This window comes from Amborella trichopoda, chromosome 6 (genome assembly GCF_054954075.1).
Source record: "Amborella trichopoda isolate Santa Cruz 75 chromosome 6, AtrichopodaSantaCruz75HAP2 v2.0, whole genome shotgun sequence".
NCBI classification, from domain to species: Eukaryota; Viridiplantae; Streptophyta; class Magnoliopsida; order Amborellales; family Amborellaceae; genus Amborella; species Amborella trichopoda.
Window position 1 is genome coordinate 10,008,035 of NC_142341.1, and position 26,955 is coordinate 10,034,989.

General features: G+C 33.2%; 1 pseudogene; it reads right to left on the reverse strand.

Annotated features, from left to right (window-relative positions):
• Positions 1-4,231: 4,231 nt before the first annotated feature.
• Positions 4,232-18,567, reverse strand: LOC105420957 (2-alkenal reductase (NADP(+)-dependent)-like; annotated as a pseudogene).
• Positions 18,568-26,955: the final 8,388 nt, after the last annotated feature.

Genomic DNA, 26,955 nt, shown 5'->3' on the forward strand with positions numbered 1-26,955 from the left:
CTTTTTCTGCTCCATTATTTAGGGAACTTCCTTAGCCCATGTGTTACCTTCCTTGCTCCATTATTTATGTAACTTCCTTACTCCACTATTTTGAGGCGTGCGGTTTGTAAAGAACCTGGGTTCTAAACAATCAAATTAGAGCCTACTTTCAAATAGTGTCGAGAAATGTGGTTTCAATACTGGAAATATTTGTGATAGACTCAAAATATATTTCATTTTTATCTATAAAGTTTAAAGCTTTTAAAAATAGTGTAGATCGACATATCTATGAAAAATGAAAATTGATGGTTCATAAATGCGTTACAAAATACACTGTTTCCAAAATTTTAAATCAAATTTTTTTCTCATGTTCATACATCTTGATGTGGAGATGATCAATTCGAGAATATATGAGCATCACAACAACCTCTTCTAGTGAAAATTTTGAGGTAAGCTCTACTTTGATTGTTTAGAGCCTCAACTCTATATGAACTTTTCCTATTTGAGATATATATTTTTTGTTTTTTTTTTTACCATGTCCTTCGAGGGCATTCTAAAAGAGCGTGTATGGTATGCTCCTAGGGGAGTATGTTGTACACTTACTCCCTCAAGAAGAAAACTTATTCAAATCTAACTCAATTTTAAAAATCACGAGATTATAATTTCAAGAAAAAATATTGATTTTTGGATTCTGAACAATTAGACCCGACAATCCAAAATTGGGCAATCTTCGAACATTCAGGCACATGTGAGGTGAAAATGAATTTTATGTTATTAAAATTAGTGGCCAAGCTTGAGATGGCAACATCCAACAATTTTAAAGGGTGCGGTCTGTATAACCTGCGGACCTTATAGTGTACAAGTAAAGCGCACCTCTAAATTGTTTTGGAAGAAGTAGTTCCAGTCAGTGTAGAAAAAATCGGGTGGTTCAAATTCTAACCGTTAGGTTAGACCCGGTTAGATCGAAACTGTCCGGTTCTGGTTTCGGTCGGTTTTGGTGAACCGGCCAGGTATTTTTAAAAAAAATTAAAAATAATTATATAAAATCCCAAAAGATAAAGGATTTTGTTTGTAATGCATTTTTTAAAGTTTTCATAATCTTGGCAAAGATTTGAAATCATTTTGGCCATTAATACTTATTTTTACATTTTGCTCTCTTTTTTGGAAAATTTCAAAAATATCTTTGGGCACAAATCAATTTCTTAAAATCGATTTTTAAAATTAATTTTCAACTTAATTTGGAAGTGATTTGTTTAATCATGCTTTACATATAATTTTCATATTTTATTATATTTTTTATATATATTTTTATTTTCTTAACAAATTTTCGACCGCCCAAGACTAGCCAGGTTTGGCCAGATTGAACCGCTTCCAACTCCATATCTAGTTAACCATTCCGGTTCGATATTTTTTACCTTGGTTTCGGTGCTAAACCTTCCGATGACTTGAAAATCCATGTTCAACCATGATTAAGAAATTTGAAATTCCAAAAATAATGCAAAAGATCTTTAAATACTTTAAAATCTTAAAATTGACGATCTAAATAACTTGTCATAGGATGAACTATTTTTTAAGACTCGACTGTTTTTTTTCCTTTACACCTACATATCGAGGTCAAGATGATTAATTGAAAAAGTTTTCCAATTTCGAAACACTCTTTTCTACCAGCACCTCACTCAATTGCTTGACTTTTTTTACGTTAGTATGTTCACCTCTGATGCTCACCTTACTCGGCTATGGCCCTTGCCCTGCACACATGTTCAATCTTGATGGCTCTTCTCTACTCTTGTCCACCCGAGACCCCTTCGGCAACCTAACCGCAAAAGAGAAAGCCTTCCAGTGAGAAAGAACACATGACCTCTCCGCCCTATTAAATTGAGCATAGTGGTCGATCTACGAGTCACGCAAGAAAGCGATTTTCGAGGTGCACCTTACTTCAACAATATAGAAAACCAGGATTCATGTAGTTGGCCCCAAATAATTAGAAAAAAGCTCTATAATATAAGTATAAGGTTGCAATCTTCTATGAACTTTTTTTCAACTTTAAAAGTTTATGTGAAAAGATTTTACCGTGGGAATAAACACAGAATATGATCCATGAGATCATATCACTTTTTTAGTTCAATAATGCACAATGAGATTGAGATAGTGCATTCTCCCTTTAGTGGAAGGGAATTGGTGTCGTTGAATGAATTACGTACAATTATCACATGTTTGGTGGGACCAACTGTCCACCCTATGACTTTTTTTGGAATCATAATTCATAAGCCCATAAGCATAGCTAAAAAAAAGTTGTCGAAAGTGAGTTTTTTATTAAAAAAAAAAGAAAAAAAAGGAAAAAAAAGAAAAAGTGTGAGTGCTTTTGAAAAAGTTTAGGTCCACTTTGGATGTTCTTGTATTTCTATTGTTACTCATAAACACAAGCACTTCCAAATCCTTTTGAATCAATGAGCTAAGGTTTTATGTAGGGGTGGCAATGGACCCAGGACCCTAGGGATAATTCGGATTTGGTCTGGTATGGGTCCAAAAATTGGACCTGATAGGTTGGGGATGGGTTCAAATCTTAGACCCGAATCGGTGCGGATCCTATTCCTCTTGGGTCTAGTTCTAGTAATATTTTCGCCTCCCAATATATGAATATATTTAAATGTAGTTAAATGTATAGATAATTTAATTTTTGGGTCAGATCAAATCCGATTAGGTCTAGTGTCGGACCTGGACCTAGACTCAACTCATTGCCACCCCTAGTTTTATATAAGCAAGCACAAGAAATGTCCCTTGCCCATGAATAGTGGGGTGGACCAAAACTTGAATATTTTGCTCATAAACAAACGATGGAGGATAATGGACAATCGAAACTAGACCCTACAACTCTTATACCTTTAGGAAAGGAAAACTTTATATAAAGTTGAGGCTTTAAACAATCATATTAAGGTCACCTTAAAATTTTTACTAGAAGAGGTTGTTTTGATGCTTAAAAGTCCTCAAATTGATCATCACAACCTCAAGTACGAGTGGTCTAGCAAGACTACCACTTCACATGATCTCCTACCTAACAAACAAAGTCAGGCTACTTTTTTTTCCAGGAAATTTATCAAAATATTCATAGAGATGTACTATTTAACATTTTGCCAACTTGTACTCAAGACCATGAGTTTTTATAGATATTTTAAAATTAAATAAAAAGAAATACGTACAATGTTCACCTGTCCATTTATTGCAGGTAATTTAATACATTTCCCCTTTTTATGTAATTTTTCATGTCACCTTTACTCATTCCAAAAAATAATTTAAAATTTTAAAAAATTAATCCAAAGGTCCAAAATCGCTCAAAATAGAATCGGCCCCTCAAAGAATGGCTCTGAACCCTCCATTTGTGAGATGAAGAGATAAACAAGTCCATGTTTTTTAATTTAATACAATTCCCTTTTTTATGCAATTTTTCATGTCATCTTTACTCATTCCTAAAAATAATTTAAAATTTAAAATTTTTAATCTAAAGGTCCAAAATTGCTCCAAATAGAATCCCCCCTCAAAGAATGGCCCTGGACCCTCCATTTGAGAGATGAAGAGATAAACAACTCTAGGTTTTGAATAAACTAAAGATCATCTTCTAGTTACTTTACACTGTTCAGAGTATCTAATGCATAACAACTCACTTTTGAGTGTTGTATAGGCAGTATCCATATATTTTCCATTTACTAAAGTTATGATTGAGGTTGACTGATTTAGCTACAATTACCACATGTTTGTTGGCCAAACACTCCACCAATTTATGACGTTTTATGATATCATAAACTCATGACCATAGCGAACAAACATGTGTTTTAAGACATCATTTTCCTTTTCAATCCTTTGAAAAGTCAAGGCTCAGTTTGGGAAGCTCAGTTTGGGAAAGGGGCTGGGCCGTGGTGATAGCCCCCCATACCCTAGTCATCACGTTGTCATTTTTATTCTAACAGACACCACCTCACCACCTCACTGTCACTTTCAAAAACTAACTTTTATATTATTTTAAAAAAATGGCTAGAGGCCTCTCTTTCCCATTGAATTACCAAAAAAACAAAAAGTATATAAACACAGGGGAGTGACATTTTGGACATAATAAGAAAGCTCTTAAGCCACAGATAAAATCACCACATAAAGTTACACACATATAACATTAACATATTCAAATAGCTCATATCTTGACTGGACGAGACATTGCAGCAACTAGCACAAATTTTTTTTTTTTTTTGGGGATGTTGATTGAGAGTAGTAATACCATGCTTAAGGGTTTCGAAGCAAGGACTGGAGATAGGAATAGTTAGGGTTGGGAGCTTGACTCATACAACTCTACTAAGCTGAATCTGTCATAGGATTGCAAAGTGTTAAAAAAACCAACGACAAAGCTTGGGAACCTGTGAGACACGGCTAGTACCCAAGGATCCTGTTTCGAACTTAGCAACCTACTTAGTCTGAGTATCTCAGGGGAGTTCAAGACAGATTCACCGAGTTTTCAAGTATTGCGATGCATCATTCACGAGCCACCAAAACTACTTGCTTCCCAACATTTCGACCAAATAAGAGTCCAACGAGAGCCGAGGGTGCATTCTCGAGGCCTTCAACAATGTCTTTCACATAAGCCATCTTCCCCTCTTTGATGCTCTTAATTGTGGTCTCCAGAAACTGAAGATACATATGCCAATAACCAAACAGTGCAAATCCTTTTACATGAATTCTCTTTGCTCTATAAGCTAAAAGAGGATGTGCACTCCTTTAGGCTTCTCTTTATTGTATTGAGATATCATTCCACAAGCTGCAATCCGGCCATGTTCTCTCATATTTAAAAGAACTGCATCATGCATGGCACCCCCCATATTCTCAAAGTAGATGTCTATGCCGTGAGGGAAGTACTTGATGGAGATAAATAAAGTAACACATTAGAGAGACAAAAGATTGTGTCATGGAGTATAATTTCAGAGATGGGAAGTTATACTATGATAGTTCGGAATATGAAAAAGTCCAGAATCTTGTAGTTAATCAGAATTCAATTAACAATCGATGGTTGGATGGTGATGGAAACAGTAGGGCACAATGCATACTGTTAGAGTCATTTCATGTTTTGGCAGCTCCAAATCAAAATGATGTGCCTGTATTGAAAATTTAACAGAAGTGAGAACCTCATACATAGACGAATGGCCTTACGCATGAATACTAGACAGATAAAAAGTTCCCGAATCCGATATATGTAGGTGTCAGATTTGGCACCTAAAATAGGGCACAAGGAGACATATCTATACGATTTTATTTTATAATAGGATAATAAATTTTAATGACTACATAACAAAAAAATTATATTTATTACAATTAAGTGTAATTGATGCAGAGGTGCCCTATAAGAACTTGCACAAGAGGTCTTAGATTCAATCCCCAACTTTTAATGTCCCATGTGTCGGAAAGTGTCAATCCAACCCTGAAAATGGAATGTTTAGGTGTTAAATTGGTAACATGTGAAGATTATACCTTTTCAAAGTGGCCACCAAGTCATTCTCCTCTTTATAGTTGAAAGCTTCATCAAAACCAAACTTTGTCTTCAATAAATCAACATAGAAGGGCCATGAATTTCTTGCAAGCCAGCATATTGCTTCCATCTAAAACTAAAACTACAATATTACATCATTTTCTGATGAAGAAAATGAGCTAAGTGAGAGTGTGTAATACCTTTTCATTAGAACCAGCACTTTCAACTACATAGCGACCTACTAATTTAGCATATTGGCCAACAAGTTGGCCAACTGCGCTTGATGTTACTGAGACATACACATATTCACCTTTTTTTGGTGAGCAAACCTCGAAAAATCCAGCATAGACTGTCATCCCGGGCATTCCCACATAAACTTACAAACCATAAAACTTTGCATTCTTGTGTCCCAATATAAAAAGGAAATACAAGCAACTTCAGCAAAGGTGGTTGAGTCGGCAGGTGCCTTAATAGATAATCTTAAGTTCCATTTTCACCAAGTTCCAATTTTAAATTCAAAAGTGGGAAAAAAAAAATGAAGGTAATTGTATAGGGCCCATCAAGGTTCCATCCATACTGGCCCTAAATATTTATGAAGGAACCAAAGAAGGTGTCATACAACTAGCACTTACTCATTTTTTGTGTAATTAAGAAAGTGAGTAACTTGTAAAAGAAAACCAGAAATACTAGAAAACTGGTGTAGCTATATATTCATTATGATATAAGTTACAATAATAAGATAAAGGGTAATTGACATATTAGCTAGATAAGATCGACGAAGAGCCTTTTCACATGACAACTATTTTTATCTGGAGCAGACTATCTTATTTGAAATTAATATACTTTGGATACCATTTGCTAGCCGTTTATTATATACTCTGTATTATATATAGGACCCGGTTTCTATGCGGCCGAGATCGCATATGTTAAAATTCGGGCCTCTTAATAAATATATTTTTTAAATGGATTTTAAAACTTAATTGTTAAGGACATGTACTCTCTAACATGGAGATCATGATTACGAAAAAATAAATACATTTTTAAAAACTAAAAATAATAATTCTATTAATAAAACATTTGGATCGTTAGTTTCCATTGTTTTTAGATGGAACATCTACTTGCGCTTTACACATTCATATATCGAAATGTGGTCTAGCCCACATGAAACAATTTTCCTTATGCATAATAGGGTGTGGTTTGCATAAGGTTGCAACCTTCAACAAATAAATTAAGGTGCGCTTCAATCTTTGTCATGAGATGAAATTTTGGTGTCGAAATTTCTTAGAAAGATGTGAGAATCTATTTTTATATCTAATTGTAAAAATTTAAACTCCAAAAATAGTTCAAATCAAGATGATCCAGATAATGCGTCGCAAGAAGTACTATTTTTAGGACTTGGAATCTTTTTTTTTTTTCCCCTCCATAACCATATACCATGATGTTGGGATGATCAATTAGATGTTTATCCAACATTCAAACAACATTTTTTAAAGGATTTTAGAGATGCACCTTAATTCTATATTTTAATGTGTGAACCTTATATAAAGTTTTTCCTATATAGTATTATTCAATTATTATTATTTTTTATACTTTTTCGCTATTTCTGGATAAAAAAGTGTGATTTTAAGCAAGTTATTTTATTCAAAATAACTTAACTTTTAAAAAGACAGACTTATACCTATAAGTTTATCTCATACAACCTAATAATAGACACCACCAAGCAACAAATAATTCACTATCATGATTAATTTTATTAGAACAATAAATTATTAGTGATATTGAGTAGATCAAGACTCTAACATAATTCACTTGTAGGAGAAAATGAAAAAGGATGGTAAAAATGATAAATACCTAAATTACCAGTGCAGTAAGAAACATGTACTTTAGTGTGTGTGATTTTTTTCGAGTGTTTATATCTTTGTAATCAAGTTGAACTCTTCCCATCCAGCTATTTCCCAAACCGAATGACCTTTCTTGAATTCAAGGAACCCTGAATCAAGGACCTTTGACAACTCATAACCATGTATGACCTGTGAAAGAATAATACTAAAGGTTTGACAAATAAGATTATGATAAGTAGCACAAAAATAAAATTATGCATGCAATGAAAGAACATATTATTATGACTAAAAGCGTTGAAAGAACAGAAAATAAGGGGGAAAGAAAGAAGAAAAAGTGTCCATTATTTAGGTATTAATAGTCTATTCTCTTTGGAGTATTTCATTAACTTAATATTTATTGGATAGACTAATTTTGTCATTGATAAGAGGTAAAATAGATATTTCTAGAAAAGTGTAGTGCGATTTATCAATTTTTGTAGAACAATAAAAATTCCATATAGATGATGTCATACTATATCAGATCCTCTGCGGTAATATCGGTTTCCACAATAGTTTATAGCAATGATATAAATCATCAAAGTAAGACACACCTTCATATAGTGTCGAAAGATGTTTCAATACTGGAAATCTTTGTGATGGCCTTAAAATTTATTTCATATCTAATTTTAAAATTTAAAACTTCAAAAATAGGGTAAATCAAGCATATCAATAAAGATTTAAAAATATTGAACATTAATGGTCCCAAAATGGATTACAAGATGACCTATTTCCAAGACTTGAAATCCATTCTTTTATGTCCATTCATCTTGAGGTTGAGATGATCAATTTGATGATTTTTTAGCATTGAAATCTAATGATATTTTGAGGTACACCTTAATTTAATTATTTAGGGCCTCGCCCTTATATAAACCTTTTCCATGATTTAAAGATCAAATCCTATGTGGTAATAATCTTCATCATGGTTCTAAAATCAATTTTCAAAACCAACAATAAAATTTGAAACTCAGAAAATGATATAGATTTTACGGATTTTTTAACACTTATTTTTTGGGGCAAAATGAACGGTCTAGATAATTTGTTACAATATACACTATTTTTAGAGCTTGAAGTCTATTTTTTTTTATTTTACAACCATAGTATTCTAGCTAAAGTATCGATTTAACGGTTTTCCAATGCTAGAATTGCAATTTTTGATGAGTTATAAAGTGAAGCTTTACTTATTTTGATAGGGATCAAACCATTTTCCAAAGGTAAATTTAGGAGGAGAGCGAGTGAAGGGAGACATATGGGAAACATGAAGAGAGAGAGTGAGGGGAGAGATGGGAAAGACGGGGAGAGAGATGGGAAAGACAGAGAGAAGGGGCACAGGGAGAGAGAAAAAGAGAGATAAGTTTGGGAGGATGGTTTTTAGAAAATGCATGTCTTTTTAGATTTGTTTGACCTAAAAAAACAGTTTAAATTACTCAGGGGATTAGAAAAAAATAAAATCTACATTTTTATGCCCAAAGATATCTATTAAAACTTTGGGTCTATTGTGAAATTAAACCGAAAAATGGGGGGTAAGGAGATATTTTTTCTTATATTTATCACAATTAAGTGCAATTGATGAAGAGGTGCACTCAAGAACTTGGCACAAGATGTCTTGGATTCAATCCCAAACCTTGTCTTCTGAACAAACTTCTAATGTCCCCGGTGTCAGAAAGTCTCATCTTGATACAACCCCAAAAATGAGGTGTCCAGGGGTTAAAGTATTAATATGTAAAGATTATACCTTTTCAAAGTGCCCACCAAGCCCTGCTCCACTTTATAGTTGAAAGTTTTATCAAAACCAAACTTTGTCTTCAATAAATCAACCTAGAAGGGCCATGAATTTTCTTGCAATTCAGCATATTGCTTCCATCTAAAACCAAAACTACAATCTTACATCATTTATTGAAAAAAGAAAGCTTAAAGTGAAAGTGTATAGTACCTTTTCTTTAGAACCATCACTTCCAACTGTTGAGGATTGATGTTTGTCAAGGTATAGTCAAAAGGACAACTTCGGAGGACGGAAGGCCTGAAGGGCTTGAGGCCCGGAGGAGTGTCCGACGTAGGTAGACTTGGTTGACTTGGCCCCTGCAGGGGTTCCAGGGCGGCAGCCCCCTAGGAAAATTTCTGATATCCGTACATGGGGATTCAATATATCTGTACTTAGCGTATTTCGATAATTTGTACCATCTATCTGGGACTCGATATATATTATTGCGACTCGATATACATTGTTACGATTTAATATATGTTGTTGCGATGGGGCATTCATTTAGGGTTAAGGGGAAAAACGTAGATTTCTTTATAATCAGAAAGAACAGAGAGGCGTAAGGAAGAGAGCTAATATAACCATATCTCCATTGCTAATAAAGAAGCTCTCGTCTTCTTTGGATGTAGGCACGTTGCGGAACCATGTATATCTTTGCATTGTGGTTGGTTGTCTCTTTTTTTTGTATTTGTTTCTTTTTTATTGTTTTCGTGGATTATTTTTCGTTTCTACACCTACTACATTGCAACCTATCGATTTAGCATATTGGCCAACAAGTTCGCCAATTGCTCCTGATGTTGCTTCGACATATACATATTCACCTTTCTTTATGGAGCAAACCTCGAGAAATACGGCATAGGCTATCAACCCAAGCGTTTCTACAAAAAATTGCAAAGCATAAAACTTAGAATTCTCTTGTTTGAACATGAAAAGGAATTAAAAGTAAATTTGGCAAAATGATGGTTGAGTCGGCAGGTGCCTTAATAGAACATCTAGAGTTCCATTTTCACGAGGACCCATCAATGGATCCATCTATACTGGCCCTAAATGTTTCTGAAGGCACCAAAGAAGGTGTCATACAATAAGCATCTACTCCTTTTTAATATTATCAAGAAAATGAGCAACTGGTAAGAGAAAACCAAAAATGCTAGAAAATTGATTTAGCTGTAAATTTATTATGATATAAGTTACAATAATATGAGAAAAGGTGATTGACATACTATCAAGATAAGACCCACTAAGAGCTTTTTTGCATGGCAATTAATTCTATCTGGAATAGACTATTTGATTTGAAATTAATATACTTTGGATAACATTTGATAGTTGTTTGTTACATACTTTGCATTTTGCATAATAGAAGTTGTTTGTATTATTTTTGGGGTGGTTTGTGGATCCAATCTATCAAGAGGTGCAATTCTGGTGTCGACAATTCTTAAGATGATGTGAGAATCTATTTTTATCTCCAATTATAAAATTTTAAGCTCCAAAAATTGTTCAGATCAAGACGGTCCAGATAATATGTGGCTAGGCGTACCATTTTTAGGACTTGAAATCTCTTTTTTACAGCATTTAATATATATCTTGATGTTGATATGATCAATTAGAAATTTTTTCAACATCCAAATATCAATTTTCAAAGGTTTTTAGAGATGCACCTTAATTCTATACTTTAAGGTATCAACCTTACATAAACTTTTCCTATATAATATTATCTAAATATTTTATTTTTTGGCATTTTAAGCTTTTGTGTGATTTTAAGAAAATACTTTGAGTAAAATAACTTCAACTTTTAAAACTACAAATTTATATGTTAAACTGCCTATAAGTTTATCTCATTCAACTTAATAATGGACACCACCAAATAACAAATAATTCACCATCAGGATTAATTTTATTAAAAAAATAAATTATTAGTGATATTGAGTACATCAAGACTCGCCTTAAAACAATTCACTTGTAGCAGAAAATGAAAAAGGATTGTAAAAAAGAGAAATACCTAAAATACCAATGCACTAAGAAAGAGATGCTTTGGTGTGTGTGATTTTTTTTAGTGTTTATGTTCTTTGTAATCAAGATAAACTCTTCCCAACCAGTTTTTCCCCAAACCAAGTGACCTTTTTTGAAATCAAAGTTGTCACGCCCCAAGATTTTACAATACGGAAATTCCTAAGATGTGACAGTCAAAACATATATACATCTTTTTTTGGGAAAAATTTACAATGGCGAATTCTTACAAAGTAACAAAAGAAGTTTAAGCACAACTACAATATCTTCCAGAGTTGATCCTGACGAGCACTCAAAATAAAACCGCAGTTATCCTGAAAAAAATTGTTTACCATAATTTGATGAGTTTGGCTATTCGGTAAGTGATCATCATAATCCTAAAAATAATCATGGTTGAAAGATATCAATATTTTCAAAAAGGAGATCTATTAACAGAAATGCATTAACAGTTTCACTTTAAAAAATGCATAATTAAGTATAATCCGAATAATTGAAATGCATATAATATTTTAACGACAGTGCATAAATCAAAGGGTTTCACAAATTACCCTACTGGCATCCCAAGTAGGTCACCTATATACCCCATCAGCGTCCTGATGGGCCAACTTAATCCCTATCGACGTCCCAGATAGGTCCACTTAATCCCTGTAGGTACAATTATACCTCACCGGCGTACCGGATGAGTCCACTTAATCCCTACCATCGTACCGGATAGGTCCACTCATACCTCACCGGCGAACCGGATGAGTCCACTTGCATACTTAAAGTATTTCTAAATCTCTTTAAACATTCGAAAGCAGCAATATCATGTACTCAACATATCACTGAAATTATTAATATGAATTTCATTGAAACCATTAATAACAGTCACTTTCAACAACATTTCAAAAATAACCAGTCAAATATTTTGGGCTCAAATTTAGAAAGGTAGCATATCATAAAGACATTCTAGCATAATTGCCAATCTAATATGTATAGAAAAACTCTTATAAAAATTCAAGACTACGGAATTATTACAATTTATGGGATGTTAATTCACAAATAAACATTTCACAGACAATGCTATAATCAATTGCAAAAATATCAGTTTTCAAATAATAAGGCAATCATTTGCATATGAAATTTACAATGTCTAAATATTCAAAAACAGCAGAAAAAAATCTCACAATTTTACTAAAAGCGAAAATATCACATTTATTCCTAATAATTTACAGCATTTAAAATATTTTATAACAGATAAAATATCACAATTTTTACTAAAAAAATTATTTTTTGATACAATAAGATCACTTACTTTTGATGACTGTGGATCTTCAAAGATAGTGTGCTCCATGCGACATCACAGGGTAATCCTACTAAGCTCATTATGGGGCCGTTCCTCCCATTTTCTCTCTCTGGTATTCTTATTTAGACTCTCCTCTATACTCAACTCGTGGGTTAACTGAATGTGTAGATAGGCAAAAGAGATATAGAGAGAGATAAAGAGAGAGGCGGTGTATGGAAGGAGAGAGATAAAGAAAGAGGCAGTGTATGGAAGGAGAGAGAAAAAAAAGGCATTCGTGACACGTCAGTTAAGAAGTGTCACGCCCCAAGAATGTGGTCGTTCAGTTGCCACCTAAATGGCCAAAACCAACTTTTCATGTAAAACCTTGAAGAAATTGATGGTGGACTTAAGGTCCACCCAAATACAATGGCACCATCCAAAACTTTTGTTATTATTAAAACATTTTTATAAAAAGCTAATGCTCCGCATCCTCAAGAAAAAATGTGAAGTTATCGGCCAATGAATATTAGGCATAATACTAATCATTATGAGATAATACTAATTATTTTCGACATAATGAACTATCACTTCAAAATTAGTTATTTCCTGTAAGTATTTTATTTATTTAGTTTATTTTATTTATTTATTTTATTTATTTATTTATTTTTTATTTATTTCTATTAACACCATTAATATATATATATATATAATTTTATTTTTATTTTATTTATTTTATTTTTATTTTTTTTCCAAAAGTTTTAGAATTGTTACAAGAGTGCTCTGAATCAAGGACCTTTGACATCCCATAATCACTTAAGACTTATAATTTTAATTTTGATAAATAAGATTATGATAAGTAGCACAAAAATTAAACTACACATGCATTGAAATAACATATTATTATGACCAAAAGCATCGAAAGAACATAAAATATGGGGAAATAAAGGGAGAGTCTATTCTTTAGGTTTGAATACACTGTTCTCTTTGGAGTATTTCATTAACTTAATATTTATGGGACAATCTTGCCGTTTATTACAAAGTTTTTTTAACAGAATTAATTTTGTCATTGGTAAGAGGTGGAATAGATATTTCCAATGTGGTGCTATTTATTAGTTTTTGTAGTACAAATAATATTCCAAGTAGATGATGTCATACTATATCAGATCATATGAAGTAATAGCAGTTTCCACAATATTTTATAGCAATGATTTAAAGATCGCCTTAGCCATGGTACTCGGCCCTTGGCTGAGGCGAGTAACTTGGCACAGTGAGTGGACTTGGCCGAGTTATGTGCACCCCAACAAATTGTAATAAGTCAAAAAAGAGAAGTAAAAAGCTTTTAAAAAATAAGAAAAAAGTTAAGAGAGTGAATAGAATCTTATTGGTGCAGTTTGAGTGGACTTGACCGAGTTATTGAAAATTTTGTATTTATAATCTTAATATTTACAAAAAAAAAAAAACAAAATTACAATTCCCAAATCACATAAAAACTATTTAAATAATCTAAAAACATATTTCTAACCAATATATTGGTTTTTTCTAAATTTTTTTCATATTTTCACTTTTTTATATTTTTTTAGTCGTTTTTGGTGCCTGGCGAGTTGGGCAACCAACTCATGTTACCACTAGGGCGAGGCAGAGTTACTTCACCAACTTCGAGATGTCTCAGTTGACTTTAAGTGGACTTGGCCGAATCCAAAGAGACTAGTTTATACTTAAAAATATGTTTTTTTTTTTTTAAATACAGTATGAGGTGGGCACCTTATACAAACTTCACCTTTTATCAAGTTACTTATAAGAGATAAAAATTTAACACTACCCATATCTTTTGATTTTATTTGAAAATACCGATAAAAGCCTAGACAATCTTGAGTTGGAATAGTTGTAAATGCACAAATATTAAATAATTGTAAAACATTCCAAATGACTAGGCATGGGAAGGAAAATAACATAAGAAGAAATCGAGTTTGGACCAAAAAATGTAGGGTGGCAATCCAATGTTGCATTTATCAAACTGCCTCATGACTGGGACAATTTAATTTATTAGATATTAAACTGCCCTGCAAATGCCAAAAAGTAGGAAATAAAAAAAATTTAAAAATAAGCACATCGATGTTTGAAACCTCATACTACAAAACGAAATTGAAAAAAAATAATAAAAATAGGGGGAGTAGGACCTCCTAGTAAAATTATCGAACTTATCAATCAAAAGGTAAATCCAGTAATTTTACCCAGTCTGTTTATAAAAATCCTTGAATTTATTAACCAAAATAATCCAGCAATGTACTATAATAAGGGTGTGGTTTGTATAAGGTTGCAACTTTACTTGCAGAAGTAAGGTTCCAATATTCTACATCGTTCATTTTAGTTAGATGATATAGACTTGATACATATTTTAAATATTATTTAAAAAAATGTACACCTTTTAAGACATTACTAAGGTAGTACTAAATTTACTCTATCTATATAGACGACTTGGACTATAGCAGCCTTACTTCTATGAGTGAGATTGCGACCTGATATAAATTTTTTTAAAAATAATACACCAATATTTGAGAAACCACAGCCCGGACTCGACTCGTCCCAATAAGGTCAAATTCGAACCTAAATCCAAGTCATTTGGAACCGAACCCAACTTACTAGGTCCAATACTTGAACCTGGACCCAATTCAAGTCAACCCAATCGCCACCCCATGAAGAACATAAAAATGGGAAATTATGAGATGTATTCCTCAAAATTTTGGATATTACTTATTATACTGAAATCTCACATTTTACACTCATACTCAGTTTCCCCACTTTTTTATTAATACTCATTTTTCCCTCGTTTAGGATTTGATACATCTGTGATGCTACAAAACCGCCATGGATCGAACACATCTCTTGATTGTTTGCCCCAGGAGAACCTTTAACGTCACCACGAACCTGGTGCTTCTGTGGCGATCCCATCACGAACCTTGTAGGTCCATGGCATAAAGCACGTATGACGATGCCTAAGCCACTGTAGAGGGTCCTCAAATTCACCCCCTCTATGGACCAACTAGGTCTGTGGGGTATCATCACAGGCCTAATAAGTTCATTGTGGTTTTAAACTACTATTATTGATGCATTAGATGCGTAGTGGTTGCAATATTATAGATGTATCAAGTCCGCAATAAGGGCAAAAATGGGCATGCCATTGATAGGAAAAAAGAAAAAGAAAAATGGTTAAGTGTATATTGAGTGAGGTTTTGGTATATTTGTAATGAAAAAAGTTTGTGTAAGTTGTAACCTTAAAAATGTAGAATTAAGGTTGCACCTCAAAAATCTGTTGGAAAATGTTGTTTTAATGTCCTCTGAAGAACCCTTTGATTGATCATCTCGACATCGAGAGCAATTTGAAAGGGGAACGTCTCACTCCTATTTCATCAAATATCGCTGTCAAGCACTCGCTTCACGCTATAGACTTGTAAGGCCCTTTCAGTCCGAACTTCCTGAGTAGACCGGGGAAGAAGTTCTTTTGTTTTAGAAACGTGGTTCACATAGTCCAGTAAGTGTACTACCTTTAGTGATCAATTTCCCATTCGAGAAGACACTTTGAGCAATGTGCTCCCCCGTTCAAATGACATTACTATAGACAGAAACCATCTCAATTCTTCCTCCTACAGTGTGTTCTGATAGTTGAGGTCACTGCCTAAACCCCTCACATTCCATGATCCTCATTTGTTCCAACCCCTCCTACTGCCAGAGGCCTCACCTCCCCTTTTTTTCTTTCTATTCTTATTCTTGGACATCAACAATGAATGTGGTGTATGAATATGAAAAAAAAAAAAAAAAAGATTTCGAGTCTCAGAAATAGTGCACTTGCAACATATTATTCAAACCGCTCATTTTCAAGATTTTCATATGTTTATAGATCCCCTTGATTGAACTATTTTTGGAGGAGTTTTTAAAAGGAAACTTGTTTCATACAGGTTGGACCGCAATTCTACATATGCGGTCCATAAAGTGTATAACATCCATCTTAAAGATGGATACAAGTAGGTGTTCCATCTAAAAACAATAAAAACTAACGATCCAAATGTTTTCCTACTAGAATTAGTATGTTTAGTTTTTAGAATTTATTTATTTTTTCATATTCATGATCTCAATGTTAGGGATTACATGTCCTTAAAAATTAAGTCTTAAAGTCCATCTCAAAAATAGATTTAGTAAGAAACCCGCATTTCTACATATGCGGGCTTGGCCGCATACAAACCGGGTCCTTCAAATTTTATTATCAGAGTTGGAATAGATTTTTAGGCAATTCAAAGAATGCTTTAGTCTAAAAATACATTTCATGATAAATTTAGAGGTGCGCCTTAATTGGATTATTTAAGATTGCAACCTTATGCAAACCATACCCATTAGTAAGATCCAAAACTTCAAAGCATATATCTGATAATTTCCACTTAAAAAATGGGTACACATCACCAAAAAAAAAGGGGGAAAATATATAATAAGATCATTTCCCTTTAGTACAAGTTGTCACAATAAATCTTGACAATTGGATGTGAAATTGGATGATTTCATTTATGTCATTGACCAAGCTCAAAGTTCAAAAAAAAATTTCTCAAACTTTGTGAAACACTCAAGCTATCAAATTTCATATTGTATGGATGTAAGTAATAGTAATATTTCGTGTGCTATACCTAGAAAAATATTACATGACAATAGATTACAACGAAATATGGCATTACACTAAATCATAAGGAAATGGAAAGAGATTACGCGAGATTTCCCAAAACATCAAAACATCCATGCGGTGATAAGTGAAAAATCTATTACGGGAGTGACGGGTAATTTTGGGAAATCTTTCGCGTGCGTTTTTTCCTACCCTATTCCTGATTAAAAAAATCTCTTGTAAACCCTCTCTCTTCATAATAACTAGCATAGGTGATCCCTCCCTTTTTAAGCTCGTCCCCTTATCTGAAGGCATCAACTGTCATATAAAAAAAAATGATAAAAATAAAAACCAATAATCAATGATAAATTACACAATACAATCATAATAAAAAATTTCACACAACATGATCCTCATAAGAGATTACGAAAGTCTCAATTGAAATAACATACCTATTTTGTCTCCTCCAATACCTCAAAATTTTATATTGCAATTACAAACCTTCTAGTTTACTAATCAATCTTTTTCCTATTTTTGAACTCGTACCATAGAGATTTTGAATTAAGTATCATAAATTTATTGTTTATTTGAAACTATATAGAGAGACATTTGAAAGACTTCTATAAAAAAAAAATAAGGCTAATCATAATAAAATCATGTTATTCCAATCATATCGTTCCAATGACTTATCATGTAACCAATGTTATGTTAGAAGACATGTGATTCCATGTAAGTGTCAAACGCATGTAAAATATATAGGAAATGGTGTCATGATGACTGTAAAACAGTACAAGTTATTATTAGAAAATCTTTTTGAAACGGTGATGATGTTATTATTAGAAATCTTTTTAGAATGGTGTGATGATGATTTTAATTCCATATTTTGGTGGAATTTTGTAACAAAAAAGAAAGAAATGATAATTCTGCATTTTAGTGGAATGTTGTGACAAAAAAAAAGAAATGATAGTTTATAGGCACGTGCTGGTAAAATGTTGGTAATGCATTTCCTATATTTCTTCCAGATATAGCCAAACAATAACATTGTATTTCTCAGGTTGCATCTAAATACTACCCAAACAATAACAATTCATTTACAGGTAACGTATTACGCCAGTAATATTTCAGAGACAATATATTTCTAAGTATCCAAATAGCCCCTAAAGGTAAATGGTCTACAATCCCAAAATAAAAATAACTCAACTAAAAATACCAAAAACTCTAAGCCCCTAATCTTTCCCTCAAAAGACAGAAATGCCCCTATTTTCCAACAATAAAGAAGACACTGTCAAAGAGAGAGGCACTCACAGAACCAGGCTTGTAGGACTCGAAATAGCTCAGAAAGTCTTGCTCGGTCATTAGAACCCTCATATAAGGGTCATAGGAAGGGTAGAGGTTCTTCACCACAACACCCTTAGACCCTTATGGTACTTTGACTTTAATGGTGCTCAACACCATTTCCAAGTCTGTTTCTTTGGGAAAACCAGTCATATAGTCCTTTAGTATGATATGTTTGTTACTCACCTCTTCCCCATTTGCCATTTTTTCAACCAAAAAAACAAACTCTCAAGACCCCTCTCTCTCTCTCTCTACAAAAACAACCCAAATCTGTTTACTTGTTCTTTCTCTAAGAAAAACAATATTTCAACTCTCTTTCTCTCTCTAGAAAACTAGAATTCCTCAACTCACTATAACTTACAGCTCAAAAACTGACTTTTTGATCCTCTCTCTCTCAAGCGGGTGCCCAATGATATTATAATCTCTCTCTTTCTCTCTCCAATTAACCAATAATCTCCTGTCTTTCCATGCATTTCCGAGCTGCTATTTGTAGCGACATTTCAAGACCAGCATGACCAAAAATGCCCATGTATTTCGGACAAAATGGAAACATAATTGCGTGAAGGTGTATTTCAAACAAATTTGAAACGAAATTACCCCAGGTACCTTCTCGGAGCCTTGAAAGGTCCTGTTGATAAATTTGAAACGGAACTGCATTATAACAGAGTAAACTTTCACAATATTTGAGAACAGCCTCCGGCCTTGATGATAGTATTACGGAGCCCAAGATGAGGTCTCTTGCTCCATTCTCACCAAAGGATAGGGCTCAAATCCTGAGACTTGCTACTTCAAGGAAAGGAGATGGGTTGGTGTGGAGGTGCTGAAAGAAAGACCTATGTGCTCTTTTGTCAGAGAAATACAATTTTTTTTTTAATAATAATCACCCCTTATAACTTTGGCAACAATATCACTCACAGATGGTCTTATTACAAACAATAGAAATTCCAAAAAAAAAAAAAACATATCAATAAAATAAATAAATCTCAACTACTTGATGCCATTCATACAACCTAATACTGTGCTTGAGAATACAAAATAAAAGAAATAACAAATAAAAGAAAAGATGTCGGAGATTACCTCAACCAGACTTTTTACACCCCACACCAAGTCACCACATCCAATGGCTCGAGATCAACGATCTGGCTTCAATCTCAAACCGGGAAAGCTAATTTCAGCCAAACTAAGTAACCACCCTTAAATCTCTACAAAAACCTAACTCCAAAATAATTAGGCTCAAACCCTAATTTTCCCAACCCTTAGATTAGATCATGAGAGAGAGAGAGAGTCTCTATGTTGGGGCGTGCCCCCTTGGGTCTTTTTAAGAGAGAGAGAGTAGAGAGAGAAAATCAAAGAGTAGAGAGAGGGGGGCGTAGCCCCTAGGGAAGAGAGAGAGAGTTTATGGGAGAGAGAGAGGTGTGTAGAGATGAGGGAGAGCACCCCCTATTTATAGTAAAATGTAGGTCTAGGGTTTCTTTAGGATTTCCCATAATTTGCCTCTTTCTTGAGATTGAATATGGACTGTTGATTAAGGTGACTTGTGAGGTGAGAGATCTGAGTCATCCATTTCATAGATGGGTCATCAACATTATGGAAAGTGCATAAACCATTATCCCCCTTTCCTTAAATCATTTTCCCATCAATATATTTACATAATTTAAATCTATTAAAGATATAGTGCATACCATAAATTGCATATTCCATCTCATATTTTCCATAAGAATATTTCAATAATATTAAGTCAAGATATTCCTTCAATAATCAAGATAAGATATGGTCAATATTTCCTAATCAATATTTGACCATATGCTACAAGATAGAGTTATCATATTTAATAAACTTGATGACAAAGCAACAATAGAAGGTATCCAAGGGTGGGGCGTACCACCCATGTATGGTATGTGGGGCCCTACCTAATACCCCCATGGTGGACCCATGTACACTATGGGCCCCTCATGTATTTTTTTTAATAAATATTTTAAAATTAAACAAAATGAATTTTAAGACATTATAATTTTGCAAATTAATAACTTTATTTTTATAAGTCTAAAAATAAGAAATAAAATATCAAAGGACTTATAAAAATTCAAATAATAAATCTAAAATACTTTAATAATAAAATGAACACAATTAAATTAATATAATGGGAAGTGGATCCATATGGTTCAGGAATTCTATGAACGATCACAGGGTACTCCACCTTCAATTGTGGACTACAGACCACATTTGTTTTATCGAACCGACCCAATGTTTCTCATGACCCACAGTCCATCCAAGGGCTCATTAGCGGGTCACCAAAGTCTGGCCGATAAGCCAAGGGGTCGCAATCCCAGTTTGTGAATTACAGGTCCTCCCCTAGAGACAAGTTAAGGTCATCACGACCTGATGCGACCACAGCTCTATGGCGCATAGGAGTATCTCTCGCATATGCATACGCTTCACTTAAAGGTGGATATTTGGCTTTTCCAAATGATCTATTAATATGCATACCGTGTGATGGAACATGGATGAGGTCTTGGACCCCGTCTCAGTAAGCCTACTATCACACACAAGGGTCACACAGTCCCTCGGCTCTTTCATCTAGGCATAAGCTTTGACCTCATCAAGGGCTAACCCAAAACCCTCATCGGTTAATTCTTTATGTTCAGGTACCTTGAGTTTTCCAACCGTCTGACCTAGATCGATAAACACAGTCCGGTATAAGCAAACATCATTTGCTTAGTATAGTCATCAAGAGACCACACTCCCACTAAGTTTATGTTTCACTATAATGAAAGTATTTCAATACACACTCATAAGGCCTTTAAAGGCTACATAAACCCAACAAGTGCCCCACAGCCAAGTCACCACGCTGTGGTTTTCATTCCCACCACTAACACCTTCAAAAAGTTTTAACTCTTAATCTACTTGATAAAACAGGCAGGCATGTCTTAATCTAATTGATAAAACAGGCAGGCCTATCTTAATCTACTTGATAAAACAGGTAGGCCTGTCTTAATCTACTTGATAAAAAAAGGCAGGCCTGTCTTCCCCGTTGAATTACTTAAAAAAAGAAAAAAAAAGAAAAAATAAAAATAAATTTACAATATTTTCAACGGCAGCATTATAACCAAGTAAAAATCCTCATATGGAAAGGACTTTCTGTGATGGAAATCTCTCTAATGGCTATAAAATTTTCCAATGCCGACAATAAAATTTTAAACTAAAAAATGGGTAAGATTTGTGGATCTGTGAATATTTTTAGGGCAATATGGATGGTCTAGATAATTTGTTATAATATACACTAGTTTTAGAGCTTGAAATCCTTTCTTCTACTTTTTTTACAATCATAATGTTCAAGTTGAGATGATCGAAGTAAAGTTTTTTTAATGCTTGAATTGCAATTTTACATGAGTTAGGCAGTGAATATGAACTAATTCTGATGGGGTTGCAGCCCTATCAAGCCACTTTCCATTTTTTAATGGATGAAGTTGTTGAGTGAGTGTGGTCATTAAATGCCTTATGTGCTGGTAAAATGAAATAATATAGTAGAACATGAACTCATTGAGAGTATGGCCCCTCGTGGGCTATACTAAGCAAACAATGTTTGCTGATACCAGACTGAGCCTAACGAGCTAGGCCAGTCGGTTGGGAAACATCTATGTTACCTGGGCATAAAAAACTACTTGATAAGGGTTCTAATAGATCATCCCTTGATGAAGTCGAAGTATACCTGGATGAGTGAGTCAAGGGATTGTGTGACTCTTGTGTGTGATGGTAGACTTCAGAAATAGGGACCAAAGCCTCATTCGTAAGCCATCACACGGCATAATGATAGCTGTTTTGAGAAACAAACCACATTTTAGGGTGAAGCTTATGTATGTGTGTGAGATGCCCCTCTGCGCCATAGGAGTTATGGTCGAATTAGGTCTAGGTGACCTTGGTACGTCTCTAGGGGAGAACCTGAAATCCAAAAATTGGGATTACGACCCTTTAGCTCATTGGCCAAACTTTGGTGACCCACTAATGAGCCCCTGCATGGACTGTGGGTCATGAGAAATACTGGGTTGGTTTGATAAAGCAAGTGTGGATCGTAATCCACAGTTGAAGGTGAAGTGCCCAAGCTTTTATTTATTTAATTCATAGACCATATGGATCTTTTTCCCATTTAATGAATTTAATTATGTTTGTTTAATGGTATATGATTTTAGAATTATTATTTGAATTTTTCGAAATCTTTGGATATTTTATTTATCAAATTTGGATTTACAAAAACAGAGATATTCATTATAGATTGATTTAAATATTCAAATTTGATTTTATGAATTTCTAAAAATCATATAATTACTTTTAATGTAATTTTAATATTGCATGGGAGGCCCAATATATTAATGGGTCCACCATTGCATATATGTAGGGCCCATGAAGTACCACCTAGGGTGTCACACCCACCCTGAAAACAAACTATAGTTGCACCTCAAATCCTTATCGAGAAAATACTTTCGTTATCGAAAATCTCCATGATGGTTCTAAAATCAATTTCCATCGCTGACAATAAAATTCGAAACTCAAAAAATAGTACAGATCATGCAGATCTGTGAATACTTATTTTTAGTGAAAAATGGACAGCATAGATAATTTAATTATAATATATACTATTTTTAAAATTTGAAATCCTATGCTTTTACTGACCATAATGTTCAAGATGAGATGATCCATTTAAAGGTTTTCCAAACATTGAATTACAATTTTTGATGAAAGTGAGGCTTTACTTATTTTGTTAGAGCTGCAGCCCTATCAAACTATTTTCCAATTTTCAAGAACAAATACAAGAATTATATTTAGAGTTGGTAAATGATCCTAATACTATAAAGAGTCATATCAATAGTCTATAACTCTAGAATCTCAAACGCTTATATACTATCGTGGGAGCAAACTGTATATTTGCTTATAGAAAATTGTTTCATGCAGGCTGCACCACATTTCTACAATATGCGGTTCAGAGTTATAAAGCATCCATCTCAAAGATGGATGCAAATAGGTGGTGCATCTAAAAACAATTATAACTTTCTATGCGGTCAAGCCCACGTTTGAGATGGATTTTAGGATTTAATTTTAAAGAGTATGTAATCTCTAACACGGAGATCATGAATATGAAAAAATAAATAAATTTTAAAAACTAGAAATAACAAATCTAGTGAAAAAAATTTGAAGCATTAGTTTTCATTGTTTTAAATGGAACACTTACTTGTGTTTCACACTTTCTGGACCGCATATATAGAGAGTGCAGTCCAACTTGTATGAAACAATTTTCCATATTTAAATTACCTTTGAATTCTATGCCAATGAGTCGTTGAAGATGTTTTAGGGTGGGACACATTGGGATATGAGCACAATCACTATGGTGCTCCATTGCATCGCATGCGACAAGAATGGAGAAGGGTGAACATCCCTTCTCCAGATAGAATTATAATCCATGTGGTGCTCCAGCGTACTCTACGATAAATATAGACAGGGGTGGAGACCGGGGTCGAAATACAAAAGGCAAACAGTGCATACCAACACAATGCCACCCATTTAAAGTGGAGAGTATGTCCAAAACCCTTCACAGAGGCTAAACGAAAACCATGAAAGCCATGCCACCTTAATTGATAGATCATCTATTTGAAGGCAATAACTACTATCTATTTTGGTAAAACGAAGATATCGCAATCATTACGAGTATGTCGTAATCACTGGATCAATTTTTTGAACCACAACGTATAACAAGGTTCTCTCTCACAGCTCAAACAGATTGTCAACCTTCTTGTACCGAAGGTAAATAGTATTCATATTATATAATTATAATTGAAATATTTATGTCTATCTTTCTTATTTTACTTGAGACAATAAAAAATAAATAAAATCGATGTTTTATGACTAAGAAGACACAAAAAAAGCCATGGCAATTAAGTTTTCCATTTTAAGTATATTTCTCTATCAATGAAAAATCAATGATACCAATGAAATAAAAAATCTTAGGTCCGTTTGGTTATTTGGATTCAGATTTCTAGGAGGAACTTTTCTTGGAAAAGTAAGGCTAATTGTATTTGGTTCGCTTAGAATCGACATTTCCATTGGAATTGAGATTTTTATGGGATTCCTGAATCCTCATTTTAAGCCTAAATTTTTGATATCTCAATTCCACCAAAATGATCCATTTTGCTTCTGAAAAACAAAAAAATATTAATAGTTTAGAGAGGGAAACTATATAAAATTTTAGAGACATAAAACATATTAAAATTTTGGAGATGGAAACTATATCAAATATTAAAGAGAGAAAGCATACAAAATTTTATAGAGAGAGAAAATACACAAATCTTTTTAGAGAGATAAATAATTTCAACTAGAGATAAACTATCTCAAATTTGAAGTTTTAGATAGACTGTATTAAATTCTAGAGACAGAAACTATCTCAAATCATAATTTTAGAGAGAAAAGTTATTTTAAAATTTTAGAGAGAGAAACTACATTGAATTTTAGAGAGATGAACTACTTAAAATTTTTTAGAAAGAAGCATATCAATTTTTAAGTTTTAGAGAGATAGAGAGAAAGTTTTAGAGATTAGATATATCTAATTTTAGATTGAGAAACTGCTTGAAAAGTTTTAGAGAGAGAAACTATCTAAAATTTAAAGTTTTAGAAAGAGAAAATATTTTAAAACTTTAAAGAGAAACTATTTAAAAAATTTGTAGATAGAGAAATTTTCACAAATTTAAAATTCTATAGAGAGCATATTAAAATTTTAGATAAAGAAACTATTTGAACATTTTAAAGAGAGAAATTATCTCAAATTTTTAGTTTTAGAAAGATAAAATATATTAAAATTTTAGAGAAAGAAACTATATCAAATTTTAGATAGAGAAAGTCTTGAAATTTTTAGAGAGATAAACTATTTAAAACATATAGATACAGAAACTATATCAAATTTTAAGTTTTATAGAGAAAGTATATTTAAAATTTTGGATAGAAAAACTACAAAAAAGTTTTAGAGGAAGACTATCTCAAAATTTAAGTTTTAAAGAGAGTAACTATATCAAATTTTAGAGTGACAAACGACCTGAACTATTTTAGAGGGAGAAACTATCTAAAATATTTTAGAGAGAGAAGCTATATTAAAATTTAAGTTTTAGAGAGAGAGAGCATCTTAAAATTTTAGAGAGTAACTATATCAAATTTTAGAGTGAGAAAGTACCTAAACTTTTTAGAGAGAGAAACTATTTTAAAAGTTTTTGAAAGAAACTAGTTCAAATTTTAAATTTTAGACAGAGAAAGAATCTTGAAATTTTAGAGAGAAAAACTACATGAAATTATTTAGGGAGAGAAACTATATAAAAAATTTATAGAGAAAAACTATAGAGAAAGGCATCTCAAAATCTTAGACAGAGAAATTATATCAGATTTTAGAGAGAGAGAGTATATAAAAATTTTAAAGAGAGAAACTATCTCAAAAAAGATTTCCAAACAATCCAAACAAGGAATTTATATTTCCTTGATTTCTGCCGGATACGATCCAAACAACATACACTAGATTTGTATTTCAGGGAATCTCAATTCCAATAAATCATAATTCCATGATCGACTTTTCTTAAGATTAAAAAATTCAAGAATCCAAATGGGCTCTTTATAAAAAAAAAAAAAAATTTCCTCGTAATTTCTATTTGGCTATGAGAACCTTTGTAGAAGAGCACCCTAATTGTGGCAAACAATCCCTAAATCTTCATCCTCACCACCTCTCGCAACAGCTCTCAATGAAAATGTCTCTCCCTCTGCTGGACAAATTGAACCAAAGAAAGAAATTGGTCAAGGGCAGCGTTTAAGTAATTGTCAAACCGGCCGGTTCACCCGGCTTAACTCGCAGGTCAAGGCCGGTCCAAAAAGTATTAAAAAAATAAAAAAAAATACATAAAGAAATCCAAATAAATATGAAAGTATATTTAAAATATAATTAAACAAAACATATCCAAATAAAACGGTAAAGTACGGACAAATTGGACTTAAAAAATAGATTTGTACCTAAGAGCACATTAGAAATAATATAAAATAAAAATAAGTATATATGGCCGAAACACTTTCCAATTTTTTACAAAATGACAACATTTAAAGCACATTGCAAACAAATCACTTGGTTTTTGAATTATTTTTAAAATACCCCGCCGGACTACCTAAACCAATCAAAACCGGATCAGCCTGTGCCTCGGCTAGTTCTAAATTGCCTGGCCTGAGTTGGACCGGCCGAGTTTGCAAAAACTAGTCTCTCTCTCATACACTCACATGCACATGCATGAAAACAACCAATACATGCACACAGGTTTCCGTTCCATACATAACGGAGCCGCAATTAAAACCATGGCATTGATAATGATTAGCTTTAAATCATCAATGAGAGATTACCTTCAAACCATCAACTCGAGAATTACTCTTCTCGAATTCATGTAAAAATATTATTTACCTTGGAATATGCACTGTGACGGACCTTATGATTCATTCCATGTTTTCCACGGGCATTCTAAAACTTGTCTCTCAACTTTGTTTCTCCATAAACATGGAAGAAGATAAATTAAACATAGACTTGTG